This window comes from Bombyx mori, chromosome 27, assembly GCF_030269925.1.
Source record: "Bombyx mori chromosome 27, ASM3026992v2".
NCBI lineage: Eukaryota > Metazoa > Arthropoda > Insecta > Lepidoptera > Bombycidae > Bombyx > Bombyx mori.
In genome coordinates this window covers 7,962,062-7,987,728 of record NC_085133.1, presented here as the reverse complement: position 1 = coordinate 7,987,728, position 25,667 = coordinate 7,962,062, and the positions used below count along the sequence as shown (strand labels likewise).

Genomic DNA, 25,667 nt, shown 5'->3' with positions numbered 1-25,667 from the left:
TTATATGTAAAATATATGTATGTAACACAGGTGTGTTTTAAGTACAAAGATAATTAAGTAGGTAATATAAACACGAAAATAACGGATTCTCGTGTTTGTGTGTGTGTACGTGTGTGTTCTTATGAAAGTTTTTACATACTTTCATTGTTTGTGTTTGGTAGATATCTCTAGATGTGTTGAATAATACTAGTTTTATTTGACACTTTTTTAATGGCCCCACCTGTATATATTTATGTAACGGAATCTATGAACGTAATTCTTCCGAATCGAAGTCGTCCGATTCGCTTGAAAATTTCAGGTATCGATGATGTAATAATGTTTCTATCCTAATAACCTTTAGCCAAATAACCTGCCTGACTGGGATCTCCAGGGAATATAGGATCATTCTAAATTTCAGTTTGGCTTGTCATTTTTTTTTTGCAAACGAGCATACGGTCCATTTCCACTTGATAGTGAGTGATTACCGTCGCCCATGGACTTCAGCAATGCCAGGGGCAGAGCCAAGTCGCTGCCTAATTTTTTATTATATTTCTAGAGCATGTTTTTCCGAAGGTATTAATAAATATTGGAGTTGTTTTTTTTTCTTCAGCCCACAGACGTTCAATGCTGGACATGGGCATTAAATTACTTAAAAACATCTAATAGGTAAGTCAAGTACTTTTTAAACTTCACTTGCAACATATGACGTCACATGTGGCTAATGGTTCCGTTAAAATAAATACATATATATATTTAGATCGTGGTTAGTTTATCATTTAGTTACGTCCGTTCGAATTTCGTCACAAAAATAAGCTTAACCGTGTTTTGTTAAGTTAAATTAAAAGTTCGCGCGGTAATTTTGAAAATCAACGATATTCCTGTCCGTATTATATATATAGATCTTTATACCCTTAGATATAAACCCTTTCCCGAAGTAGAGAGTAACCTAAACAGACCATTGCTGAAGTCCATGGGTGACGGTCACCACTGACCAGCATGCCTGTGCCTGTCCTCTGTCTACAGGGGCGATAAAAAAGTCAATCACCAAACTAGCTGTCTTCAAATTTCGAAGTCGACTTGGTCTACGGGATAAGACGTCTATTGTATCGACTGATGTGAGATAAATCCTGGGCTTAGCTTTGGCAGGCAAGGACCAGTTCATCTAAGGAAATACGCGCTTAAAGCGTGTTCACGAATGGTTTCCATGATGAGGAAATTTCAAAAATTATATTGTGTTTAGCATAATTGGGTAGAGCGTTATGTGAGCCCGGATGGGTAGGTACAACCGTCCTGCTCATTTCTGTCGCGAAGCAATAACGAGTTCTGGTTTGAGAGGTGGGGAAGTCGTTGTCCTATAAACTTCTGAGGGTGGGTAGTATTTATGTTGACGATGTCTACGGGCTCCGGTAGCTACTCAATATCACGTGGCCCGTGAATTCATTCGTGATGTAAAAAATAAAAAAAATCATGTCTATAAATATAAAAGTCTATGTGTGTCGCTAGACTCCGAAACGGCAGGATCGATTTCCATGAAATTTTGAGAAAACCTTCAGATTGAACCGGGGGATGATTCTGTGAAGTTTGGTGTCTATAGTCCTAACTCTATAAATATATAAGTCGATTTGTGTATATATGTTCGCGATAGACCCCGGAACGGCTGGATCGATTTTCATGAAATTTTTAGAAAGCCTTCATATTGACCTGGCGGATGCTCCTGTGAAGTTTGGTGTCTATAGTCTTAAGTCTATAGATATATAAGTCAATGTGTGTATAGCTGGATCGATTTTTATGGAAATTTTAAGAAACCTTTAGATTGACTCGGCGAATGATTATGTGAAGTTTTGAGGACTAAATCAAATAAAAAATCGGCCAACAAATCCGGCCTTGTTCGACTAATTTGTTAATAAATTAATATTTAAATATATTATTAAATTTTATCATTCGTATAGCATTTCTGATATTTGCGTGCCAGCTTTTTTTTTCAATATGATTTCAAATTAGTGCGTGCTTATGAAAAATATTATGTAAATGTTATTATTCTATAATATATAAAAAGTTTATCGAAACTATAAAACGAATTTAAATCATCGCTTTTGTGCCTCTTTAGACTTGATTCTGAATCTTATAAAAACAAGGTCGTATCGAATTTGGCAATGAAAGCCTTGCCTTAAACTGTTGATGTAAATTCAATTCTCATTTGCTAATGTACACATTCGAATAATATTATCTGACCGTAGCAGACGGTAATAGGAAAGAAATAAGAAGAAAACCGCGACGGAGCAATGTAAAGCCGCCGTCGCCTGATAACATATTATTATCTTGTTGGATCCCCTGGATTCACTCTCGGTGCTTTTAGGACGCTCAAGCACTTGTCACCGTCCTTGTCGATTTTTTTATTTTTTTATTGCTTAGATGGGTGGACGAGGTCACAGCCCACTTGGTGTTAAGTGGTTACTGGAGCCCATAGACACCTACAATGTAAATGCGCCACCCACCTTAAGATATAAGTTCTAAGGTCTCAGTATAGTTAACGAGCGAACTAACCCACAGACACAGCTCACCGAGTTTCTCGCTGGATCTTATCAGTGGGTCGCATATTGGATCCAGTGGTAGATTCTGCGAAGCACTGCTCTTGCTATGTCTGGTATTAGCATATTATATTATATTATATTATATATATGGACGAGCTCACAGTCCCCCTGGTGTTTAGTGATTATGGAAGCCCATAAACATCTACAACTTAGATGCCGCCACTCACATTGATATATGAGTTCTAACCGTAACGCATTACTGTTTCACGGCAGAAATAGGCAGGGTGTTGGTACCTACCCGTGCGGACTCACAAGACGTCCTACCACCAGTAATTACGCAAATTATAATTTTGCAGGTTTTCATTTTTATTACACAATGTTATTCCTTCACCTTGGAAGTCAATCGTGAACATTTGTTAGGTACGTATTTTATTAGAAAAAATGGTTCCGGCCTGCGGTATTCGAACTAAGTTGCATCGCTAGATACGAATCCACCGGACGTTTTATAACCCTTTAGGCCACAACGACTTCAAAATTTTCAAAGGGGGAAGGAGGAAGACCCTATTCAATACTTCAAACTCACGCTATAGCCACATAACACCAGATAGACCGCTCATCCAACAAAACATCAAAAACCTTGCAAATCGAAGGCCGACAACGACAGTCAATAAATTAAAATATATTTATATCATTACATCTAGTTGTTTGTTTATGTCAAACGATAATATAATTCAGTAAAAAAAATATATATAATTTAAATCTAAAACGACCTCAAACTATTAAATTCATATAACGGAAGTCACACTCAAGCCGTTCTTCGTTGAGAAAGATCATGGCCGATGTTTGTATTTATGTTTATGTTATTCAAATTATCGTGATTTCTAGTAGTTAATTATAATATGTGCTTACAATAAACTTGTTGACCGTATTCAAATGCAGCGCTTAAGATTTTAGTAGTTGGATGCTTAATGTAGAAGCTTGAAAATCCCATTCGTTTGTAATCTAATTTTTTTTTAAATTTTTATTGCTTAGGTAGGTGGAAGAGCTCACAGCCCACCTGGTGTTAAGTGGTTACCGGGGCCCATAGACATCTACAGCGTAAATGCGCCGCCCACCTTGAGATATAAGTTCTAAGGTCTCAGTATAGTTACAACGGCTGCTCCACCCTTCAAACCGAAACGCATCACTGCTTCACGGCAGAAACAGGCATTGTGGTGGTGATACCTACCCGTGCGGACTCACAAGAGGTCCTACCACTAGTAAATTTACTGGTTTTTCCTATACAGAGGTAAATTGTACAATATTGCTAATGAAAAATGGTCTTCTGCGATCACAGTACTAGAAAGGGATCGAAGCGTCTGATATAACATAGCCTAACTTATCAAAACTTAGATAAAATTTAGGGAAACCTTTTCCATTCGCTGTGTTGAAGCTTAAAACGTGAAATGCTCACCTCGATAGATGAGGTCGAATTTCGAATAACCTTAATCATTAATTTATAATATTCTATTTTAGTATATATATATATATATATATTTTAATCGAAACACCAATCACCCATGATTAGATGCTGAAACTGTTGTTACGACACACTTTAAGTTTTGCATTTTAATACGCTTTTTGCGATCAGATTAACTAAAATAGATCTTACATAATCCTACATCCTACTAACCTACCATCGCGGGCCAAACTAGCAAATGTCATCCTGATAACAATGCGTGTGCGTAAAAAACGTTGCCATGGTAACCGTTGATATATAATGTCTGTTAGTTTATAGTCCAGAGAGAGACACGTCCTTACGGATCCATCAGATCCAATAACCTTTGCATTAGACGCCTTCAGCTCTAACACTAGGAGCAGGCTTAGGGACCTCGGTAACCGTACTCGTCGAACTTGACAAAGAGTTCGCCGTGCAACCTAACCCATGAATCAGCTCGCTGAGTTTCTCGCCGGATCTTCTCAGCGGGTCGCGATTCCGATCCGGTAGTAGAGTCATTCGCGAAGCACTTACTCTTGAGCTGTTAGGTCTCCTTCGGAGGCGCTCGGGTAGCTGTTAGCAAATCCCACCCTGGCTGAGCCTTTGCTCGCCCACCTGTCCTGGTGAAACTGGAAAGGCGTCCTGGTGAAACTGGAAAGGCCTCCGGGCCACCAGTAATCCTTCAAACATAAAAAAAAGTCCAGAGAGAGAGAGAGACAAGCAACTCTATACGCGGGAAAATCCAACGTATACCATTTTTCTGAATAACAAATTTAGCACTGGTGGTCATTGTCACGGGGCCGCATCCAGAAGCTATTTTTTTTTATAAAATAAATTTTAATTGGCCCTGATTTTATTAAAATAGAACAATAAAAAGGACCGGTAAAAATTACAGTTTCCGCTGCAAAAGCAAAATCCACTCCGCACAAGTATTAAATAAGAACACGCTTTAAATAGAGATAACAGGTCAGAGACTGCTTAGACTGCATTTTTATTTATTTACTAGCGTCCCGCCCTCGCTTCGCTTCGGAAACATTAAAACACACACGAAAGCAAAAAAATAAAATATTTTTTTTTTAAAAAAAGTAGCCTATGTTCATCAGGGACAATGTCGGCTTCTAATGGAAAAAAAAATTTTCAAATCGGTCCAGTAGTTTCGGAGCCTATTCGAAACAAACAAACAAACAAATCTTTCCTCTTTATAATATTAAGTATAGATATAGATATTCTGTTTGTAGTGATGGGAAAGTGTGGCAGTACCGCGGCGTACATCTAGTTCAAAGATAATCTTATCACTAGTATAAACTGATTACAGTTAAATTTTCATTTAAGTCTACGAGTATTCAACGATCGATCACCCGGTCACCGTCCTCGTCGAACCCGTCGCTTGCGACGAAGGGCTTGACGAGCGAATTAACCCATAGACACAGCCCACTGAGTTTCTCGCCGGATCTTCTCAGTGGGTCACGTTTCCGATCCGGTGGTAGATTCTGCGAAGCACTGCTCTTGCTAGGGTCAGTGTTAGCAACTCTCCGGTTTGAGCCCCGTGAGCTCACCTACACACGCTAGGCTAAGCTGAAGTAGCCTCTCAAGGCTATCAGCATAGGTAGGAAAAAAAAAGATCGATGATATCTTTTTAAATTATTTTTTTCTTCTCTTTTTATTATACTAAGATTTTGTTTCATTTTCTAACATTCTGCACTTTCACCGATTCTAAATAATAAGCCATCATTAATAGAAGAGGGAGAAAAAAAAAACATGTCTGACATAGGGACTGCCAATAGAAGTGAAAACGTGAAAAGTTATAACTTACAATTTTAGTATTAAAAATTGAAACTTTATGCTTAAATTAAAGTTATCAGCTTCAGTCGGATTATCACATCTATTGACAACACCGAGCAACAATTTTAAATAATATAAATACAAATATAATTTCATTGAAATAACAGCTAAGTAATATCCAAGCACTTTTTAATAAATGCATTCAATTTTACTTTTAAAGATATACATAGCACTAATTTTACACAATACATCACCTGTATAGCTATCGATATGCTGCTATTTCGCATGTGGATGACGCGAACTCACAAGATTTCACCGATCTAAAAAGCGTCTTATACATGTATAAGTAACTTTAAAATGTCGGAGACGCGAACCCATAATATTTTCCATACCAAAAAGTGTCCAACACGCCCAAATAACGAAAAGAAAGAAAGAAGTTTTCGCTCCAAAAAAAGCAATTCACAGAAGTTCACATTTCGCGTTTCCACCAAAAATCTCGAAACACCGCTTCAGTATACAAAGTTGCCACTTCGTAGGGAAAAAAAACACGATTCGGTCATTAAAATTGAGGTTATTGCAATTTTATGTTTTCACGCATTACGACGAATTTTTAAACATTTGGTTCCATTTTATACCACTCGAAAATCACTTAATTTGTTCAGGCACATATCACAGTACTCACAAAGGACTCACATACAAAAAAAAACTTTTCTTCAGCAATATGGTCCAAATCAGATCTAATACCGATCGATTCCCATTGCCGACCGATTACCTGTGAATTTCTCAAAAACTTGCAACACTAGCTGCAACTGTCAAAATACTTGAAATACAAAAAAATACTACCTACCTACTCCTTCATTAACAGATGACCGAAGTCGGCCATGTTTGTTTGTACTGAAAATGAATACGAATTCAAAATAGGGTCGGCTGTTTTTTGCTTTTTTGAACTTTTATGAGCGTTTTTGTTTTATCTACTAATCTTATGAATAACATCCCTGTCGGTCTTATCAAACCCCAATAACTTATTTTGAATAAGACCATTATTCTTTAATCCAGAGAAGGAACGAACCAAGCCGTAGAAAAGAAATTCATAGAAAATATACCTACTGTTCTATTTGCTAATTCCTAATTTCGGAATTAATAGACCGCCATTTTGTGAAGCGCCATAAATTTACTTTAATTTATAAAAAAAACGCTTGGAAATGCGGAGTGTCCACTTTATATGTATACACTGTTCGGCTGTGAAATATCAAAACCCAGTATCTGCATAAAACAAAATTTTACAGGAGAGCCGAAAAACAATTTCATATCTTTGACAGCGTGCCGTTTCAATAATATTAGTCGTACCTTCTTGAGAGTGATTGCAAAATTTGAGGTACATAACAGGCTTTATAAAAAAGTAGATTTCATGCGTCTATCACAAAAGATGTACGTAGAGGAGCAGTTACTAATAAAAAGATTGTTTTCTTAGATCAAACTTTTTGAGTGTGACAATTTCAAAACCTAGTAAGATCACTTGCTTTGTTTTCATCTAGTTCTAAAATATAATGAGTGGGGATAAACGCAAATTAATAGACTTAGTAAGATCACTTGCTTTGTTTTCATTTAGGTCTGAATTTACTGAGTAGGAACTAAATGCAATTTTATAAACATAGTAAGAAAAAACAGAATAAAACAACATAAATATGGGCAGAAATAAGCAGTTTTAATGAAAAAGAAAAAAAAACACATAATCGGAAACCAAACACTATTTTTTCACAGTAATAAATCAAAAAATAATCACCCATATTTGAAAACAGTCAAATAAAAATAAATTATTCGGTTATTAATAATTGTCCACTAAAAACTAAATTAACTGGATTATTATTAATCGGTACACTTTGCCAAAACTTCTTCTCCAAAACTTCTGTTCATTGGCATAAGCTAAATAAAGTTGTTACTATGCCTTCCTTTTTACTTTCGTTAATGCCTCTTGGAATATTTTTTAAGGTTGGCATGATCAAGGTATTGTGTTTTTAATAAGAAAATCCAACTCGGAATACGGAGATTCAAAATCATTCCTATAAAACATATTACGGCACCCATTTACAAATATTACTTCAACCAAAGAACTAAGCAAAAATTATTAATGGGAACAAGGTCATAATTGCGTCACGGTATGCGTCTCTTTTTTACCAACTCATACGATTTTTGGAATTCGATAACTTCAATATGCGATCTGCAACCCAAAATTACATTCTTATAGTCTTCAAAATCGTACACAGCATCTTTTGTTTTTAATCTGCCTCTCTATATTGCCATGAACTCCATCAGCTGACATACATGTGTGATTTTTAGTTAGGTAGGTATTACAAAGTCAAACTTTCTAAATTGAAAAACCCAGAGATTATTATAGTAACAAGTGATGTAAAAAGGATCCAATTTTTATTTTGAGCTGTGAAATTATCACACCACAATATCAAATGATTAAAATATCTTTCTTTTTCGATCATTGCATTAACAATGTCATGAGCATCTCGTCCAGAATAGGCTTCATGCCATAGAATACAAATATTATTAACACTAGTTTTCTGTCTGATTGGTGCAAATGTCAAGTTGAAAGTTATCATTCTACTCAAGAAAAACGATTCTTTGACTTTAGGCATGTCGGGTAACAACATAACTTTTTGTAAATCCATCGAATAGTATTTCACAGAGGAAGTATTTTCTAGGGAGGCATCTTCTTGATACTTTTGTATTGCTTTACTTGCTTTAGCTTTGTGATCCCCGTATGCAGTTTTAACATCCTCTGGAATATTTGCATCTTCATTTACTTTATGTGTCGTAGTAGGTTGCAATTTTGGAAAACAAAAAACCTTGACAATAATAAAACACACTGAAGCGTACTTACATTTCACCATGTTGTTCTTTTAAAACATTCAAGATCAATTTCGACCTATAAAACTGATTTTTACTCATTTTATAGACAAAACACGAACGACGTGCAACGATTTTCTCACTTACTAAAGTTTCGCGGGAGTTTTGACGTTTATTTCAACCATTTCATTGACTTAGTATCTGCATGAACCATTTTAAATCCAAGTACCTACAAGCACTTATTAGGTTTTTAAAATGGTTGATGTTATATACTATGTTCTAATCTTGTAATTTTTGCATTTTGAAAACGTTTACTGTAGATACTAGGTTTCCGACTTTGTGGAACTTCGTTTTTTACAAATTTTTTGGGGTTTTTGCTATCCTAATATGTGGAGAATGGTCTACAAGGTCGAAAAATGCAAAAACACACTTTTTTTTAAATTTGTCAGATACTAGGTTTTGAAATTGGACAGCCGTGTTGTATTTGCAAATGGCGACAATCGATATTGACCCGTCGCCATCTTGTGATACGTCATATTGTATAATACTAAAATTTTATTAACAAAATTCTTGTAAATAAATAAAATGACAATATTGTAAGATGAAATGAGTAAGCATCGCCTAGGCCCTAAGCCCTACAAACGACTGGACACAGTTGGACCGCTGCGAATCCGGAAAATCACATTTGATAATTATATTACCAAATATTATTTTATTGTTAAAGATTGTATATAGTTCAATGATGATGTGAATTATAATATGTAAATTTCCAGTATCTATGTTGAGTTCTAAGTTAACGCTAATGTTAGAATAAATTCAAATAACGTGAATAAAACAAAACTCGATTCTTAATGTAATGTGTACGAAAAACCGCGTCAAAATATTAAATAAATATTTGCACTCAAAAGGCTGGAAATACAGTATTCGAGTAATTATTTAATTAATTTAATATAGTATTTAGCTCTTAGTTACAAGAGGATTTTGTTATTGTTTCTAGATTCAATGCCATCAGGGGTTCTGTGTGAAACCTGTAACTGACTAGCCTTTAAAGTTCTTGCGAATTTGCCTAAGTTAATTGTGTGCTTCTTCGTCACGCTTGGTGGTTTAAATAATTATATGCGAGATGGTCGTCGCCTAAAGGATAAAACGCCCGGTGAATTAGTATCAAATCCCACACGCAAGGCCAATTTTTCCAATCCACTTAGGACGTACTATACGTCCGCACGGGTAAGTACCACCATCCTGCCTGTTTATGCCGCCAAGCAGTCTTGCCTTCCAGTTTGTAGGGTGGGAGAGCGTGGCGTTTATTCCAGGTCTCGAAGTGTCTGCGTTATTGCATGCTTCACAAATATCTCACAAATTTATTGGTACGAGATTATATTTGAAGGACAAAGTTACCCTATCTAGTTTTATACTTTTTAAATTATTTTCGTTATATTAAAGTATAGATGACACTTAATTTTTTTTATAGTTCTACGAAAACTATCAGAAAATTTGGGAATCGGTGATTGCCTTAAAGTTTAAATACGAAAGTTAGTGACGGGCGACGTTGAAAACGAATTATGGGATTGTATATGTGATTGCTCGGAAAAAGTGGAAGTGAGTTGGCCACATATGCTGTCGCACTAACAATCACGGGGGCACAAAGGTGCTGGAGTCGAAACATCGTACTGGACGTGGTAACGTGGGTAGACAGCCAACGAGGTGGACCTGGATGATGGATTATCTGGTCAAAATGCGAAAGTCAAAAGACCGAAAAGAATGGGTTGCATTCGAAGAGACCTACACTCAGCAGTGCTGGACATCTCTCGCCGGATCTTCTCAGTGGGTCGCGTTTCCGATCCGGCGGTAGGTTCTGCGAAGCACTGCTCTTGCTAGAGCCAGTGTTAGCAACACTCCCAATTTGAACCCCGTGAGCTCACCTACACGTCAAGGAGAAGCTGAAATAGCCTCTCAAGGCTATCAGTATAGGTAGGAAAAAAGGCTGGACACGGGTCGAGGAAGATAGATAGATATGTTATGCTATTCAAACGTTAGATCGACTTTCGTAACATTAATTTGAGTCCGAAAAAGAAATACGATAGCTAAAATCGAACCGCATTCGAAACAATTTGTTTACATATAACTAATTCAGAAATAACAAAAAAAAACGCACACATCGGAAACGGCGCACGCACACTTTACGCGAAAAGAATTCGCGCATGGCCGCTGCTGATAAAACAACAACCCAAATAAAATGTGGCCTCAAAGCGAAATAAACTGCTATCAGTAACGCTTCCGACCTGCTTTGGCTTCCTAAATGTTGCGAGCACTATAATATGTTTAGTATATTTTGTATGCGTTGCTTAGAATATTTAAAAAGTTTTGTAGCTACGAAAGAATGAAGAGTGAGTGTAATGTTCCAGCATAGAATATTACTGGTGGTAGGACCTCTTGTGAGTCCGCACGGGTAGGTACCACCACCCCGCCTATTTCTGCCGTGAAGCAATAATGCGTTTCGGTTTGAAGGGTGGGGCAGCCGTTGTAACTGCACTGAGGCCTTAGAACTTATATCTCAAGGTGGGTGGCGCATTTACATTGTAGATGTCTATGGGCTCCGGTAACCACTTAATATGAGGTGGGCTGTGAGCTCGTCCACCCATCTAAGCAATAACAAAAAACATTATTCCTTCGCGGAAAACGTCGCCTTAAAGGTTCCAATATGTTCCACCATGAGAGGATGTGATACGAACTCGGATGTTAAGAACTGAGAATCGGGAAAATACGTGAAGATGCTGCTACTGACTGAAATTAATAGTTCAACGAGTTTGATATTTGCAGTTGTGGTTAATGAATTAGTATTCTTGGCGCTCGTGAATGGCAAATGATTTGAAGTCGCCGTGGCCTAAAGGATAAGAAAATCGGTATAATCGTATCTAGCAGTGCAGCTGTGTCGGTGTTCGAATCCCGCAGACATACACGACTTTTTTATATTATTTTTTTATCGTGCCTAAGCTGATAGCCTTGAAAGGCTATGCCAGCGTAACCGGGCGAATAAGTCAGCTCACGGGGCTTTAAGCAGAGAACGTTGCTAACACTAGCCCTAGCAAGAGCAGTGGTGGAAAAATCAACCACCGGATCGGAAATGCGACCCACCGAGAAGATTCGGTGAGAAACTCAGTGGACTTTTTTCTAATGAAATATGTACTTTGCTTTCATGAATTATTTCCACGATGACGGATAATATGGTGTATTAAAAATGTAACTCGAAAAAAATGTGATTTGCGTAATTAGCATACAACTGAGATACAGACCTCAAGTCTCAAGGTCTGAAGGGTAGCGGCTTCCACATTGTGATGTCTATGGGCCTCAATAATCACGTATCACTAGATGCAACGTGATAAATAAAACGCGCTATGCCATTTATATCGTTGATGTCTATGGGATCCGATGACCACTTAACACGAGGTGGGCCGTGAACTCGTCCACCCATCTTAACAATATAAAAAAACAGACTAGTTGATGAAAGTATCTATGACATGTCTTTTTTCAAACGAGAATTGTGAAGGGTCCCTAGAGCGCTCAGAGACTTGGCTTTGTCCTGGCATTCCAGATGTCTATGAGCAATGGTTACTATTCACTCATCATGATAATCGCCTTATCGTTGCCGCCGCTGACTACTCCCCCAAACTTAATCACGCAGGAGCGAGTCACCGATGACGCACTAGACACGTCCTTACGGATCCATCAGATCCAATAACCTTTGCATTAGACGCGTTCAGCTCTAACACTAGGAGCAGGCTCAGGGACCCTTGTAACTATACTAGTCGAACTCGACAAAGAGTTCGACGTGCAACCAAATTCATGAATCAGCTCGCTGAGTTTCTCGCCGGCTCTTCTCAGCGGGTCGCGTTTTCCGATCCGGTAGTAGATTCATTCGCGAAGCAGATGCTCTTGAGTTGTTAGGTCTCTTTCGGAGGCGCTCGGGTAGCTATTAGCTAATCCCACCATTCCTGGCTGAGCCTTTGCTCGCCCGCCTGTCCTGGTGAAACTGGAAAGACCTCCGGGCCATGAGGTGGCACATATGCCGTCTGCTTCCAAAGGCAATAAAATTAGTTGCAGCAGCTAGAGTCATAGCGGCAAACTACATTATCCGCATTCTCTTCGCCGGCATGTCAAAGTTAATTTTGACTGACGTGTAAACTACGTTATCTCTTGTTCCTAAAGATCATTGTCAGATAAAGCGTAATAATTTACTTACTTATATTTCATGTCTAAGAAACATAAGCTTTTAAATACATTAGCTTCACGATATCACTTTTTCTCCGGATGAACGAGCTAACATTTTTTTTTTCTATTTTTTTTTTTGCTTAGATGTGTGGATGGGCTGACAGCCCACCTGGTGTTAAGTGGTTACTGGAGTCCATGAACATCTATAACATAAATGCGCCACCCACCTTGAGATATAAGTTCTAAGATCTCAGTATAGTTACAACGGCTGCCCCACCCTTCAAACCGAAACTGCTTCACGGCGGAAATAGGCGGGGTGGTGGTACCTACCCGTGTGGACTCCCAAGAGGTCCTAACAGCCAAAGCTTTTCTTTAAGAAACTGTTAGTTATTTAATCGATTTCCAAAAAAGACGAATCTCCCAATTCGATTATTTTTGTATGTGTGTTACATTTTTTTTTATCTAGTAGAACCCATTTTAATGATATTTTTTTAATTTGAAAACTATTTAGTACTTCTCACAGATTTCATCAAGATCTAATGAACAGTTTTTGAGTTATTCATAATAATATAAATTGACTTAGAATATACAATTGACTTAGACTATATTCGGATTTATATTTTTGTTCTAAATTTTTATTGTCCGCGTCTGGTCTAGGAAGATTACATTCTATATATAAGTCGTACAATTTAAAACGATATTTTCTATACTAATATTATAAAGCTGAAGAGTTTTTTTGTTTGTTTGAACGCGTTAATCTCAAGAACTAAACTGGTCCGATTTGAAAAATTCTTTCAGTGTTAGATAGCCCATTTATTGAGGAAGGCTATATAATGGTAAAACCGGACACGGTAAGTGGAGCACCAATAAACAATGTTTCAAAATAGGGGTTTAAATAGCTCCTTAACATTCTATAATTCAAAAATATATTCACTTTCTATGAAGACGTAAATGAGGTGGGGTTAAAATTTTGGGTTATGCCAAAGTAATTATGCCACGCGGACGGAGTCGCGGGAAAAAGCTAGTTGAATAATAAAATCATAGTTAGTCAATAAATTTATTATCTATACTTAATACTTAATATATATATAATATTATAAAGAGGAAAGATTTGTTTGTTTGTTTGTTTCGAATAGGCTCCGAAACTACTGGACCGATTTGAAAAATTATTTTTCCATTAGAAGCCGACATTGTCCCTGATGAACATAGGCTACTTTTTTAAATTTTTTTTAATTTTTTTTTTTTGTTTCATGTGAGTTTTAATGTTTCCGAAGCGAAGCGAGGGCGGGTCGCTAGTATATGTATAAAATAGTTACCAGACAGAGCGTAGCTGGAATAATCCCTTATGATACGAGGGGACAGGTAGTGAAAAGTAAAATTCAATATTTGAAGCATTAGGTAGGTACGATATCCAATCATAGATATTTCAAATAAACGTTTGAAATGGCGCTTGATTCTAATTCTACTTATATTTAGATATTTACAAATTTTTTTTATTGCTGAGATGGGTGGACGAGCTCACAGCCAACCTGGTGTTAAGTGGTTACTGGAGCCCATAGACATCTATAACGTAAATGCGCCACCCACCTTGAGATATAAGTTCTAAGGTCTCAAGTATAGTTACAACTGTTGCCCCACCCTTCAAAACGAAACGCATTACTGCTTCACGGCAGAAATAGGCAGGGTGGTGGTATCTACCCGCGCGGACTCACAAGAGGTCCTACCACTAGTAATTACGCAAATTATAACTTTGAGGTTTTTTTTTTTTGATTCGTTCGATTCACACGATTCACCTCTGAAACTACCGAGATCTTTGTAAAATCAATTTTCATATAATTATTAAAAAAATGTTCGACGCATTTGAGATGTGGTCCTGGAGGAAAACGCTCGGGACTCATTCGACAGAAAATCGGAGAATCGAATCCATTCCTCCGTTGTGGCTCAGCATCACATGCGCGGCGGAGTTTCGAGTTCTTTGGACATATTTCCAGGAAGATAGTTTTCGCAATTCCGTACCGTTGCTGATCGGTTCGACCGTGATTTTTGATGATGCAGTTGATCTTGACTATTTGAATAGTCTAGAATAAATAAATTAGGATAGGTTAGTTTTGATACTTAATTAGCAGTTTATTAATATATATTTAAAAAGAACACCCTTGAATTTAATGGCTAAATTAATTTAAGGAAGGCCATTCGAATTTATAATCAAAGTCGCGTGAATGCATCCTAAATGGCAGAGTTCGAGTTTTGCACTTATCAAATAGCTAGGAAATGCTGTGAAGCACAACTGTAAGGTACTTGGGGCATTAAGTCCCAACAGCATTCAACCCACTGCCCTCCCAGCTTTCCGCTAAAGGTTCAAGCAAATATAGGCGACACAAGGACAGGTTTTCAATGGTATCTGTCACCGTTCTCGTCGAACCCGTCACTTGTGACTAAGGGTTCGGCAAGTTTACTGAGTTTCTCGCCGGATCTTCTCAGTGGATCGCGTTTCCGATCCGTTAGTAGGTTCTGCGGAGCACTGCTCTTGCTAGGGCTTGTTAGCAACGTCCTCAGGTTAGCGCCCCATGAGCTCACCTACTCGCTCGGTTATGCTGGCAGAGCCCTTTAAGGCTACCGGATTAGATAGGGGAATAAGTGTTACGTACATGTAGAATACAGGTTCCGGAAGTAGCTAGTGTAATTATTAATTTCTATCAGTGTATACTTTAGTTGTATTAAATTTGATGATGAAATTATTTAGGATGATTGTGCAATCATTATATACAGCAGTCTATATCTTTGTTATTATGCATATATGTAACTGATATATAATTTAAGACATAAATCTTAAAAGAGGTTATAATAAGTTATACAGGTGACCTATATGGTATTTTGAATATTGAAATATATATAAAAAAAATATAAAAACTGGTGAAGCAATAGTTTTAAATGTTGTTTCTCTTTATAGAACAACTCAGTTTGTGCTATAGTTTAACTGGGCTAAATTTTATTTTAATGTTATTTTATTTTAATGTAAATAGACGTATTTATTTAAAACTGTAAACTCTTCCGTCAAATTAAAGAACGTATTTAATAAATGGTTTCGAATCTACGAGATATATCCACAATATTCGGATACTGTCGTATTTTAGATTTCTAAAATGTAGGATGATGTCGGTAATGAAAAAGAATTTACATATGTATCATATTGATTGTCAAATATTTATGCGTACGTACAGAAATTTGTTTCTGTAAACTAATGATATATCAAGCTACGATACGCCTGGATTGTACTCCCTTAATGGTGATGCCATATTCAGCTAATCTGTAACACTACATTCATTGACTGTTGGACAGCATAAAGTTCGACGGGTCAGTTAATGAGTAGTAAATTGGTGTGGCAATTTAAACTCGACTGCATTAGTAATAGAGGTCGTTTTGAAGTATTTTTAGCATTATTCATTATGTTATTTACATAAAAATAAAAGTAAAAACTTGACAATTTTTAGCAATTTTTTTAAATAACGTTAAAGCTATATACGAAAACAAAAAATCGATTGACAAAAGAGAAAACGACACTCAAACGTTTTCTCTTTGCCTGTTTATGTGTAGATAAAAAAAATTATGACTTGTGAACAGACAGTGACATAATTGGAAATATTTTGGCGGTCTTTTTTAAATCATGATGCGATTGTTTTTTAAATCATGATATGCCATCAATATATTTTTTTAATAAATTGAATTGTATAAGTCATTAACATTTTCAGAGCTAAAACAAACAATAATAATCAATTTTGAACTATTGCCGAAGGGCACAACTACTTTTACGGTTTGAATTCGCGCTCTTTATTGTCGTTCTATTGTTTCTAGAAATATAGATTAGGAAGAAAAGGTTAGGAAGAAAAAGTATTCGAAAGGTCGGAAATAAGTCGAAATCAAACAGTAGAAGCAGATTTAATTAAGTCTCGAAGAATGTACTGAAGAATGTACTATTAAATTCGGTATTTTCAAATACCCCGTTAGACCTTTCTGTTTTTTTCCTATCTATTCGCTGGTAGTCTAAGAGCCTATTTCAGCTACGCCCGGACAGGTAGGTGAGCTCACGTGCTCAATTTCTGAGTATTCAACAACCTGAGAAAATTTGCTAACACTAGTCCTAGCAAGAGCAGTGCTTGGCAGAATCTACCACCGGATCTGAATCGCGACCCACTGAGAAGATCCGGCGAGAAACTCAGTGGGCTGCGTCTATGGGTTAGTTCGCTCGTCGAACTCTTGACACTCAGGACGGTTACAGGTGCTTTAGGGACCTAAAAGAACAGAGAGTCAATCCGGGGGATTCGACAAGACATGTTTCAGGTGACGACGGCTTTGTGTTGCCCCGTCGCGGTCGGATAAGTAATTAGCGGCTGCCACGTTAAGAGAGTTTTCGTGTCGCGCCGCTTTGTTGAAGCACCTTTCTGGGATTCGGACGAAGCGGTTTGCGTCTTTGTTTGTCAGTTTAGAACGTTGTTGATGAATTTTGATTTCTGCTTAACCAGTCCCAAAGTTATGACAGTATATCATAAAATAGACCTTGTGCGCTCATACATATACGCGCATTTGCAACTTATTTGACGTTTTTACTAGCCACTACATGTCGGCCGTCATTACGTATGCAATCGTAAATTGTCTAGGAACTAAACAATAAAAATGTAGTAATATTAATTTAAAAAACAGCTACAGAACTTAATGTTTATCCTACTATGATATTATAATGTTTTTCAAGCTTTTGTTTTTTTGGGAGAGAGACGAGGAGTTGTTTTTGGATTATGTTTAACATAATTATATTCTAGTATTGTATATAAAGTTTGGTATTACACATAGAGACCGCTTTAGAAGTTAGTCGGATGGTAGTGATCGAATCGCGCTGTTGTGTTTCTTTACTATCAGAGGTTAAATCAGTTTTTTTGGCAATGAGGTTTGATAAGACCGTTGTTTATGGACATCCGTAATGCCAATAGCCTAGTCAATGCCAATGCTAATTGTATTGGATCTGTGATAAGGTGTGCTGTGAAGGTACGAGTGCCCATCATCCTCATTCCTCTTATGTACTTCAAAACAATCACGCATTCCAGTTTGAACTGGATATGGATTTGAAGGTATAGTCTTTTTTTCAAGAGAATTGGGACCCCTACTTCAATTCCTCAGGTAGGTTCTCTCAGTCACTCGTTCACAATGAATGCACATATGCCGTCAAAACTTATTGTAGTTATGAAGTCCTTTCAAGCCTTTGGTGAAGACGTAAACAGCGGTGGATTTACATTAGGGGCAATCGGGGCAAGTGCCCAGGGCGACAAATTTTTTAGGGCGGCAATATTTTGAAAGTAAAAAAAAAAATATCTTATCAATATTGCTCAATATAATTAATTATTGTAATTTGACGGAATAATTTGACGGGCCTCGTGGCGTGTCGGTAAGTGATACCGACTGCCGTTTCGAGGTCGCGGGTTCGATCCCCGCACAGGACAACTATTTGTGTGATGATACACAGATATTTGTACTACGTCTGGGTGTTTTCTATGTATTATATGTATATATTTATAATAAAGTAATATATGTAGTATACCCGTCATCTGGCACCCATAGCACATGCATTAAGCTTACCTTGGGGCTAGAGAACGTTGTGTGAAAATGATCGTGTATAAAAAAAAAAACATTCAATGTCAATTGAAAAAAAAAATTGAATTGAAATTTATTGTATTAATTAATAACTTTCTGTTTAATTGATAATTCAAGAAATTCATCTATTATTTGTGAATTATAAATCTGGCACTTTTGGTAAAAATTTATAATCAAAATGGTTTATTAAATTTATTTCCTTGGAGATTTAAAATAATATTCGATTTTTATATTTTCTGAAAATAAAGAAATTTAATTAGTATTTTTAATTTTGAAAAATAAAATATAACCTATAAGTGTAAGTAAAATTCCAGTATTGGGGCGGCTTTTTTCCGGTGCCCAGGAGCGGCATTAAGTTTAAATCCGGCCTTGGATGTAAACATAAATGCCTGATGGAATAATAATAATAATAGACTAAGTAATTCTTACTGACAAAATGTTATGGCTTTAAAAAAAACCTGAAATAAAGTATAAATAATACAAGTAAAAATAATTAATAATCACCAGTTACTTTAGTTCATCAAATGACCGATACTATTTTCAAATACAACCTCAAAAGATCGACTGTCAAATCCCGGGGAAAAAATATAGCGTTATGGAAAACTATTCGAATCTAATAATGGATCTGAAAGACAAATCAGTATAGTTATATATATATATATTTACTGGTGGTAGGACCTCTTGTGAGTCCGCACGGGTAGGTACCACCACCCTGCCTATTTCTGCCGTGAAGCAGTAATGCGTTTCGGTTTGAAGGGTGGGGCAGCCGTTGTAACTATAATTGAGACCTTAGAACTTATATCTCAAGGTGGGTGGCGCATTTATGTTGTAGATGTCTATGGGCTCCAGTAACCACTTAACACCAGGTGGGCTGTGAGCTCGTCCACTCATCTGAGCAATAAAAAAAAAAAAATAGTTTATTACCATATTCTCAAATCAAACAATTTTTTTTATATTGCGTTTTTCATTAGTTTTAGTGATGGACGTTTTGGCGGGAACGCGAATACGGATTTTGTTTTATTTTGTTAATTTAGTGTTAACCGTCAGGTTCAAATGTAAAAAAAATATCAGCTTATTAACCGCTTAGCAAATCTTTTCACAACTTCGCTGGAACCTGAGAAGCCGGTTTCTTCCAAAAACCCCACTGATGTTATAAGATTACATAGTTTTACACATAAATTCACATAGTTTTACTGAGACATTAATTTATTACAAACTCATCTCGTTTCAATTCATTTCATCTTAACGAATTACGATTTAATGTAAATGGGGGTTTTTTTTTAATTAATTCCGCCCTATTCTTCAAATTACAGAGAATTTTATTTTATTATTTAAATAATAACTGAAGATTTTTGTAAACTCGACAATCGCCATATTGAAAACTCGAAGAAGACTTCAGTGTTCGGCAATTAAAAAAAAAAAACAAAAAAAAACTAGAATAAGTCAGTTACTTTTTTTTCAAAACGTCAATATGTAACCAATAATAGGAAAATGGAATACCTTAAATGGCCTAAATGAACCGTAATCTATCAGTGAAGTTCGATCATTTAGTCAACACGAGTAATGACAATTCGTTTACCTGTTACCCATTTATATCCCAACTAGCTGTACCTACCCATCCGCTTCGCTGGGCATTTAAAATTAACATTAATATTTCTCACCCCCCACAAACATTCTCATCATTAACGCCCCCGCAACTGGTGTAGAGAGTCCAACACTCATATAAATATTAGCCTATCCATTAAGTACATGTATTTTCTACATGGATACCAAGTTTCAAGTCAATCGGATGCATGGTTCAGTAGTTACAACGGAACATCCGTAAAAACCACTGTAGATATTATAAGCTGTATAGATAATAGTATAGCTGTTATCATCTTATCGAATCCTTAATTCCTAAATAGCCATTAAAAGTGGACTCGGCGGTTGGTAGCAGCTTTGCTGTGCCCCTGGCATTGCTGTCACGGTGCGATAAGACGAGAATTCTTAAAGCCTATAGAAGTACATAATGGTCGCAGCAGTATCTACGGCTCGTAGAGTTGGTTTTGTACGTTTTCCTGTGTGGACTGTCTGGTGTCGGCTTATAAAAGCAATACTTCATGTCTTCCGGATTGACTTGGAAGCGAACAGCAGCCTTTTTTTACTGCTTTCACTGGAAAGGACGAGTACACGATCCACTTGATACCGAGTGGTGATTATCGCTCGTCAATTTCAACATTTCTGACAAGACTGTTTACCATTCGGTCCACAGGATCGGGTCCTGTGGACCGAATGGTAAACAGTCGACGTCGCCCTAAACACGTCATTACGGATCCTCCCGATCCATTAACGGTGCTTTTAGGTACCTCAAGCACCGGTCACCGTCCTTGCCGAACCCGTCGCTTGCGACGAAGGGCTCGACGAGAGAATTAACCCATAGACACAGCCCATTGAGATTCTCGCCGGAGCTTCTCAGTGGGTCGCGTTTCCGATGCGGTGGTAGATTCTGCGAAGCACTGCTCTCTCGTCAGGGTCAGTGTTAGCAACACTTCCGGGTTGAGCCCCGCGAGCTCACCTACACGTGCTACAAGGCGAAGCTGAAATAGCCTCTCAAGGCTATCAACATAAGTAGGAAAAAAAGTCAATTTTAGAAGTAGAATAAATATTGAAATTCTTAACTATAAGAACGCATTTCAAGAGCAATATTACTTGTACGGTTTAATCTCGCATTCTTTACTCTCATTATAATATTACTTCCGTGATCACGAAAAGCGTAGTTTTCGAGACATCGGAAATAATGTAATGAGAAGAAGAAAAAAACGAGTTTTAATTCCAAAAATAGTTTTAATTATGTCTAAGAATCGCGAAAATCGAAGAAAATACAAAAAATTATAATACTTTTTTGTACTCTGTTCATTTTTGTTAAGACTAAAGTAGCGGTTGAAGTCCGAAGACACACGTTAAATTCAATTTAATTCAATTCAAGTTAACTGAGTTGTAGTTATGAAAATTACGTTAAAAGATCACGGTTGCATAGATACATTGATGGTAATGTCAAAAACTAGTCGAAGACATATTAATATAGTCGTTAGCCATCGTGGAACGCAAGGTTAGCCAACTGAATTTCTCGCCGGATCTTCTCAGTAGGTCGCGATTCCGATCCGGTGGTAGATTCTGCGAAGCACTGCTCTTGCTAGGGCTCTGACACTACTCGTGTTAGCAAATTCACTCAGATTGGGCCCGTGAGCTCACCTACCGGTCCGGGCGTAGCTGGAATAGCCCCTTAGGCTACCAGCGAATAGGTAGAAAAAAGAAGATATTTGAGAGAAGAAGCAAGATATTTGACAGATGCCCAAGTTTCGCTAAAGATATTTTAAAGATAAGTTGGCATATATAACATTTCTGAACAACATTTTACAACTGAATTTCTCGCCGGATCTTCTCAGTGGGTCGCGATTTCGGTCCGGTGCTAGATTCACTGAAGCACTGCTCTTGCTAGCTTTAGCACTTATCTCAGGCCGAGCCCGTGAGCTCACTTACCCTTGTGCGTGTAGTTGGAATAGCCCCTTAGGCTACAAATGATTAGATAGTGAAGAAAGAACTACATTTGGGACCGTCAGCCCAGCAATTTCACCCACTCGGTGGAAGATTTTCCCTTTGTCGTTTGTTCCCAAGTGCTCCTCAGAGTATTATTTATTTGTTCCGACTATGATCCATTTAGGCCAATGTGCCGATATCAAGTAGTTCCAAGGTATGAAATGGTCTTCTGCGAGTCTACGTCAACATAATAATAATACAAATGGAAACACGATCGATACGCAATCTGTTTGCAAAAAAACATGAATTGTTTACTTATGTTGTACGTAAGCGGCACTGATAACGATTTGTTTGTGGAATAAACATTAAATATATTATCTATATAGATATTTATATGCAGCATTATACGTGGGCTTTGAACGCAATCAAGTGTGTGGGCGATAGGGTTTGTTAATTTCAGAAAGAGGACGAAATTAAGAACGTCCTATAGTTTGATATAGCTTTTTGTTTTTGGTCGTTTTTGAAGATTTAGCATGACTAATTCTTGCTCTAGCTCTTGTTAGTTTTATTCATCGGGCTCCAATGAAAATTTCATTTTTCTATCAGAGCCAAAGATGGATGTACAAACTTAAATAACTTAAATTTACTATACAAACTTAAATTTACTGGTGGTAGGACCTCTTGCGAGTCCGCGCGGGTGGGTATCACCACCCTGCCATTTCTACCGTGAAGCAGTAATCCGTTTCGGTTTGAAGGGTGGGGCAGCCGTTGTAACTATACTGAGACCTTAGAACTCATATCTCAAGATGGGTGGCGGCATTTACGTTGTAGATGTCTATGGGCTCCGGTAACCACTTAACACCAGGTGGGCTGTGAGCTCGTCCACCCATCTAAGCAATAAAAAAAAACGTGGCTTGCATCACGCGGCTTTGTGATGCAACAAGTGTTATAGAAAACAAGAGGTGTCTATAAGATTAATCTTAACAGTTAACTGTTAACTAATATTCTCACACATTAAGAGAGTGAATTGAGTTTATTTTTTGCCGTTTTAAATTTAAAATCTAATCTAAAAATATAAATTTTTTTTTTTCTTCGCACCTCGCGAACCGTGGACACAATTAAAAGTATTTTTGTGAAACAATCTACCGTTTTTAATTGTCTTTATTAATTAACTAGCTGACCCGGCAGACTTCGTAGTGCCTCAATCGATAAATAAAAGAACTAAATTTTTGCATAAAATAAACTTAAAACAAACAAAAGGAATCCTCCTCCGAAGTCCGACGGGGGACACATCAAAGGAAAAACAGAATTGTTATTTTTATTTAATTCCGAGCATTTTAATATTTATCTACCTTTTAAACCGTCTCTGGACTTCCACAAATAATTCAAGACCAAAATTAGCCAAATCTGTCCAGCCGTTTTAGAGTTTTAGCGAGACTAACGAACAGCAATTCATTTTTATATATATATAGATATATACGACGTTTCGGATACTTTACAATATTCGGGGCTGTAGTATGAATTGGTATGTACGATTTGTATTTCTTTTTATGATACACTTCGAAATTTGGAACAATGTTAGAATTTAGTTAATGATTACACTGCCTTTTTTTATTGCCCTTGTAGGCATACGAGAATATGGCCCACCTGATAGTGAGTGGTTACCGTCGCCCATGGACTTCAGCAATGCCAGGGGCAGAACCAAGCCGCTGGCTACCTTTAAGTACTCTCCACAAGCCTCGTTTGAAAGACATGTCATAGCGCTCGGGAAACACCGTGGAGGGGTGCTCATTCCAAAGCCGGATGGTTCGTAGCATAAGAAATCACTGGAAACGCACTGTGGATGAACGCAGTAGCTCCAGGTAGTATGGATGAGCTCTACTCCGGCGATGATGATGATGATGATGATTTATTTATTTTATTTTATTTATTTATTAAGTTGCACCAACAAAGTGATCATCAATACAAAACATTGACAAATTGACAAAAGTTCATGGCAGATGTCACCTCAATTATAGGTGCAATCGTCAGTGCATTAACATCAAAAATAAAAAAATATACAGCTAAGATTTGAATACATTTCATTCATTGCTTATGATTAATTTAATTGGGAGATGATCCGCGACAGATTTTTCCTGTAAGTAGTGAGACAATCAGAAAAAACATCTATTTCACTTAAAATAAGTTCAGCGCAATCGGACAACTCCGAAGGAACATTGACGGAGACCGCGCTACCGTGGACATTATTGTAGTCCCAAAGGATTCTGTTTAAGGGAGAGTAAGCACCTAAATTCGAACGAGCGGGCTTTCTTATAAACGGTTTATATTTCTCCGTTCTTGGTAGGTACTTAGGGGCTGATATTTTTATCTGGGTTAATAGATTAGGCGTGTCGGTTATTCCATGAATTAATTTGTACAGAAATATACCCCCCATTAGTTTTCTCCGGTTTAGAAGAGAGTCTAAATTAAAGTGGCAAAGTCTATCTTCATAGCTGGGTAACTTCCTACCCAGATGATGAAACATTTACACTAAAATTTAGGTCTTCAATTATTATAAAAAAGATATATTTAAATCACATTTTAGTCGTTCCTCTGTTTTTTGCACAGTAATGTCAAAATGAAATTAGTCAAAACATATGACGGACAAATAGCTCCGTAATAATTGTACCCATCCGCTTCGCTGGGCATTTAAAATTAACATTATTATTTCTCACCCCCACAAAGATTGTCATCATTAACGCCCCCGCAACTGGTGTAGGGAGTCCAACATTCATATAAATATTACCCTGTCCATTAAGTACATGTATTTTCTACATGGATACCAAGTTTCAAGTCAATCGGATGCATGGTTCAGTAGTTATAACGGAACATCGGGTAAAAATCACTGTAGATTTATATATTAGTATAGATAAGTATAATATCGCTGCCACTAAATAATATGGGCATTTATTTTATTTATTTGCACAACTAACAGAACATTATATCCGCATAGTAGATTGAAGATAGTCAATAAAAACCAAACAAGTTTCCAAGCACTAATACGGCGCATGGGCAGATTGTGAACAAAAATAAATGTCAGACGTTTATTTTTGGGTTGGTAACTAACAAGAATAGAAAGAAAACTACTACTACAAATCCATAAATTATTTAAATGAGGTAACGGAAACTTAATTATTCTTAAAATAATATTGCAAGCCAACTTCAAGATACATCGATTTAATTTAACACGGCGACTTCCAGAGAAAAATCATTTCAGATAAAAAAAGTATATTTTAAATTGTTCTACAAATCTAGAAATTTGCGTAAATACAAAAAATAAAAATACAGTCCTACAAGAACATAAAAAAATATCGAATTGTTTTTTAACAACAGCTGAAATGTGTACAATTTAAGGTCAATAAATTTCGTGTTCAAAGTCTAGTTGTACTTGTTTTGTATAGACCACATATTGTATATAACTTCAGAGAGAATATTTAGCCCACTGATTTTCTCGCCGGATCTTCTCAATGGGTCCTGTTTCAGATGCGGTGGTTGATTCTGCGAAGCAGCTAGCTCTTGCTAGGGTTAGTGTTAGCAACGACGTCAGGTTCGACCCCCGTGAGCTCACCTACTTGTTAAGGTAACGCCGAAATGGTCTCTGAAGACCATCAGCTAAGGTACGGAAAAAAAGAGTTTGT

The 25,667-nt window shown here is 37.0% G+C and overlaps 1 protein-coding gene across 3 annotated transcripts in view; it reads left to right on the top strand.

Annotated features, from left to right (window-relative positions):
* Nucleotides 1–25,667, top strand: part of LOC101746416 (forkhead box protein P1) — a 109,540-nt gene that overhangs the window by 10,789 nt on the left and 73,084 nt on the right. The window lies entirely within an intron of this gene.